This window comes from Perna viridis, chromosome 2 (assembly GCF_037379345.1).
Source record: "Perna viridis isolate PV_CMFRI_1.1 ecotype Kerala chromosome 2, ASM3737934v1, whole genome shotgun sequence".
In the NCBI taxonomy this organism is placed as follows: Eukaryota; Metazoa; Mollusca; class Bivalvia; order Mytilida; family Mytilidae; genus Perna; species Perna viridis.
In genome coordinates, this window is record NC_142446.1 from 56,513,816 (window position 1) to 56,519,815 (window position 6,000).

Below are 6,000 nucleotides of genomic sequence, written 5' to 3' on the forward strand. Positions count from 1 at the left end.
CAGCGGCAACAATTCAGGGATTGCTAAATACAAGGAAAAAATCCACTTATATCCATATTGCTATTGTAAAGATTCATTCACATGGTCTTCTTGTATAACCTCTTGTATAACAAGTTTACTAAACTGGATTGTTGGCAAACGGAAAGCAATTATATATTTGTAATTTATGTGTTTACATCCGTGACATTAATTTTTTATAGATATTTTTCTGGACATACTTTAAAATGAAACTTCATTTGACAATTTTAGTCATATGTTTCGGTAAGTTACACATAAGAAAAATTTATTAGCAAAAATACATGATACAGTTCATAACAGAATTCGCTTAACATGGTTGTCTACTTCTTAAATTAGTTGTACTTGTTCTTTCATTCAATTATGAACGCATATGGCCACAATGAATATTTCTCAAGTCGATGTTAATTCAGAACCTCGGACTTGACTTTTTTTTTAGGAAATCGGCGGGTGTTTCTAGAAAAGCAGAGGACGCTTACCCTACCAGTACACCTGGTCCACGCTCCCAGTTTTTAGTGGAGTCCGAATTGCTAATTTGCTTTTTTTTTTACTTTGTATGTACTATTTTAGTTACTTAATGTTCTTTGTTGTGTATGTCTGTTTTCCATGTTTGGTTTTTTGTCCCTGGATTACTTTCTTTTGATTTTCGCTAGAACCTTGGTTCCCTTGATCACTCCTTCAAACAATTGAAAAATTTACAGCAAATCTTAATATAGCACTAACATAAATACATGTACATTTAAATTAAGTAGCATAAAGTATAAACGTAATACGATTATAAATATCAGTCAGGAGGCTTAGGTGATCCATGCATGTCCTGTATGTAAAAAGTCAATGAAAATTATTTTAATTTTTATTCAGACTCAGTTACATGGAACACAGTCAGTTCTAACTTGCCATTCGGATGTTGCACTTTTTAAATAAAAAACATAAACTGTGTATATGGAATCGGCACTTTGCAAGAGTTATCTTTATTGATATAGTTGACATGAATGAATGATTTTCTATAAGAAAAAGTAGAGATCTGTTTACAGAAAGGTAAAAAATATAGCATTGGAAGACAAAAAAAATGTATCACCTCTACCATTGACATTATCTGATCTTTGTAATGGTAATGAGAAAGGAGATGGCGTATAGTAAATAACATAGAACACATGTTGTAAAAATTAAATAAATTATCAAAAACGAAGCAAAGATGTCAAGTTAAAGCAGATATTAGTTCCCCGTGGTCATATACTAAATATAGTTATTGTTATTTTGAAGGGTTGTCACACAGCATGAGTTCAAAGTCCACTACCTTGGTGAAGAAGGTATTTGATGGTTACAACCCAGCGGTTATTCCACGATGTCCGAATAAGGAACAGGTTAATGTGAAACTGACAATCGCCTTGATTCAAATTTTGAATGTGGTAAGATCTTTTGATTCAGATTTCGAATGTGGTGAGAGCTTTGATTCAGATTTCAAATGTGGCAAGATCTTTGATTCAGATTTTGAATGTGGTAAGATTTTTTATTTAGATTTCGAATGTGGTGAAAGCTTTGATTCAGATTTCGGATGTGTTAAGATCTTTGATTCAAATTTTGAATGTGGTGAGAGCTTTTATTCAGATTTTGAATGTGGAGAGAACTTTGATTCAGATTTCGAATGTGGTAAAATCTTTGATTTAGATTTCGAATGCGGTAAGAGCTTTGATTCAGATTTCGAATGTGGCAAGATCTTTGATTCAGTTTTTGAATGCTGCGCGTTGTTTCATTGCCGTTAACGTGTTAATTAGGAAATGTCGTCATGTAAAACGTGTCAAATGATTAGTCCTATTTGAAAGAAAATTGATGCAGTTCAAATTTCAAACGGAATTTATAAAATTTATAAAATAAAGATTGGAAAAACATATTTGTGCTAAGTGCTTCTTTAAAATCTTGTAAACCAGCTCATTTTCGCAAACGGCTTATTTTCGTATTTACTGTGAATTAGGTGATAGACTGAATAAAAGTTGCTAAAACGAATAGTAGTGAATTTGAATTAATATTATAAAACGCGAAAATCTGTTGGTTTAATAAGGTGTTAATTTCTTGGATCATATTGTACCTTATTTGGTTCCATAAAATGTATTTGTTTATAGTACTTGTCTTTAGCCACTGACCAAAATCATTTTATGTATATTAGACCATTTAGTCGTGAACTTTATAAAAAGTCTTCTTTTCATGCATATTTTACAGGATCAAAAACAACAACTTGTAAAAGTAAATGTTTGGATCGGGATGGTGAGTGTTTTTGTATTTTTAAATGGCATTTTCCGTTTTTTGAATTCTCATTTGTCCATAAATATCTTATCATAACAGGAAAGTATGTTTATGAGGGAAACAGCAACGACGGGCAACAGATGGCGGTATCTATGGTTAAGTTCGTGAAAATGAAAATAACAGAATAAAACTTAATGGACAATAATATTTGTCAAATTTGTTATGAACAATTCTGTGGGTGTTTCTTGAAAAGCAGAGGACGCTTACCTTACCAGGGCACCTGGCTCACGCTCCCAGTTCAAGTGGAGTCTGGCTTCCTTATTTTCTTTGTTTTTTTTTAACGTGTTGTTGTGGATTATTTCATATTCTTTGTTGTACGTATTTACATTCTTGGTCTAGTCGTTATCCTTGGATTATTTTCTTCTGATTACTGTTCGAATTCTGGTACCCTTGATTTGTCTTTGCCATAAGTATTATTTTTTTTCCATCTTGATACCTTGAAAATTAATTTGAGTTTATGGACTGCATTTTATGTATGCTACAGAAACTAATTTTGGCAGACTTATTTTGTACATTGACAATGTAATGTTTGTCCGTTTTCATTAAGTAGCCGACCACAAAGTGGCGGTGACTTATTGTTTTACTATGCTGCTTCTTCTTCTTCTTCTTCTTATTATTATTATTATTATTATTTTTATTATTATTATTTTAATTCTCCTGTCATAAAAATTGTTGAAAGTGCCCACCCTTTTTATCAAAGGTATATATATTAAGCTCAATGGACCAAACAAAATCCCGAAAAAAAAATCGCGTGCGTCTCGACTGTCATTTTCAAAATGGCCGCCAACGCGGACGAAAATTCAAATTGGTCTGATTTCGATGAAAATTGATATCTAGGCTCTTTGAGCCGTTCCGATTAATTGCTGCAGTTCTATCGGCAATTTGAGGTACGTATTGGCCGTCATTTTCAAAATGGCCGCCATTCCGGTTGAATATTCAAAGTTGTCCGATTTTGATGAGAATTAATATCTAGGTTCTTCGAGCCGTCCCGATTAATAAAATGGCAGTTTGAGCACGTGTCGACCGGTATTTTCAAAATGGCTGCCACTGGGCTCGAAAATTCAAAGTTGTCCGATTTTGATGAAAATTGATATCTAGGTTCTTTAAGACGGTCTGATTAAGAATCTGCGGCTCAATCGGTAATTTGAAACACATATCGACAGCCATTTTCAATATGGCCGCCACCGCGATATAAAATTCAAAGTTGTTCGATTTCGATGAAATTTGATATCCAGGTTCTTTACGCTGCCAATCCATAAGCAGTTCCATTAACAATAAGTTTCTCTAAAGAGAGATCTGGAAACGGGAGGCGACTTCTACACGTTTCGTGGAAACATAAATTTTAATTTTATATTGATTTAAAAAGCAAGTTGGTAGATTTTGGAACTTCATGCACCTAAAAGGTCATGAACACCAAATATCGATTTATGTTCCCTTCCACTTATATAGAAATATCTTACTTGCGACTGAAAACTCATGTCATTATAATGATAAAATATAAAGGTATATTATTTTTTTAAGACAATGGTTATTAAACCTTTTTTCTCCATGATTCATTTGGAATATTTTCGGCATCTGTCATGGCGGAAATTATACCAATCGTTCGTCTATGACGTCACCATAAGTGTCAGAATCTTGAATGATGATACAAAACTCAGGAGCTTATTGTATGGAATTATGTTTATATGAAATGGTTCAACATTATAAAATCTTTATTGAACAATACTGGTTTTGGGTACATATTTTTGAACCAAACAAAGACGAATCATAGAAACGCGTATTTGATACAGGGTTTATCATGTCAGTTTATTTCAAATTGGAACAGCTCTATCTCTGATTCCTATTCCTTTTAATATTAGAAAATCATTTTGCAATATTAAAACATGTGACTGATTTTGCAATATTGCAAAGTGATTTTCTAATATTTCAATTTCATTTTCTAATATCACAAATTCATTTTCAAATATTATAAATTCATTTTTTAATATTACAAATTCATTTTCTAATATCATAAATTCATTTTCTAATATTACATATTACATTTGTAATGTTACAAAATGTGTGATGTTTTACAATATTAATAAATCAGGAATTTGTAATATTAGAAAATGAATTTTTAATATTACAAAATGAATTTCTAATATTAAAAAACCTTTTTAATATTAAAAAATGATTTTGTAATATTACAAATTCATTTTCTAATATTACAAAAAAAAAGATTTTTGTCCACTTTGGCTTGCCATAGATTCCTCTAGGGGACAATTTTATGAAACATTTAAAAAGGAATTTGGTGTGAAAAAAATACTTACTACGATTAAATTTTAATAATAAGATTGGGTTAACCAAATTTAGAGTTTCTAATTTACGAATACTTATAGAAATAGGAAGTTGAATATATATTCCAGAACAAAACAGAGTTTGTACCTTATGTGGAAACGGTATTTGTGATGAATTTCATTTAATATTATTTTCTTTGTCAGTATGAAGTCATCGTAAATTATCGAAATAAGCTATTACCAAATTATCCAGGTTCATATCTTATACCAGCGTTTTTTATTTGCTGTACACCTTTTCTGAATTATTTTCTTTTTTTCAAACAACACATTGCATCTCGTCCGAGTCACATTTCCTACCAATTTTACAATAACTTTACAGAGATGGAAAGATTGTGGAATATCATGGAATCCATCTGACCACTATAATATTTCAAGCGTTGTCTTACCTTATGAAAGAATTTGGATACCTGACGTTTCTTTTAAAGACAGGTAAGAATATTTAATTGATTCTAAACTCCGCTGTAGCATCACAGTGGATACAGTTGTCATTCCATAAATAAATAATAAAAGAATACGAATGACTTAGGACAATGTCAAATCAGTATGAATTGATTTGTACATTAAGATTCTAAATGCTACCATAATTAAATTAATATGCTAGGTTCCTTCTTTAAAATGTCATTGGCACTGACGGCAAGTTTATATATATTTGCTTGTTAATTTTACATTTTTGTCACAAACAAATTTTTCACAGACAGGCAGGCACCTTTTTTGCTCTACAGAAACAACATAACATACACAATTAAAAAAAAGGATTGTTTTGAATGTTATTTTTCAAGATGTGCACGAAGTACAGTTCCTTATATTTGACAATATAAATTCACAAATAATTACTGTCATGCTTGATATGCCATGATAAAGGGTAATAACAAAAATAATGAACTGATAAAGTCAAGGCAGTAGTAAAAAAGGAATAGTCAAAAAGGAAGTCTGTATACAAATGGCAGAAAAAAAACCCGGAAAGTTGGAAACCGGGACTGCAATGATCCTAAATGTGTGCAGGCATTTTACAATGAAAGATGGGTTAAACGAGATTTCATTACGCGCTTAACTTCTGCTTCTGTTACGGTTCATTACTTATGGTTTATTTCTATGTAATACAACATACAATTGCTACCAGTGAAAAATCGGTAAAATCAGTAGTCTAAGGAGTTCAGAAGATATGATCAATTATTAAGATTCAGAGTCAGATTCAATATTTTATCAAAGTTTCACCACTTGTACAACATAAGACTTGTCAACATTATAATAAAACATAGTATATAAAATAATTAAAGATTATCATATATTAAAAGTTTGTTTGTTAGGGTTTAACGTCCGAGCAGCAATATTTCAGCTATATTCAGAC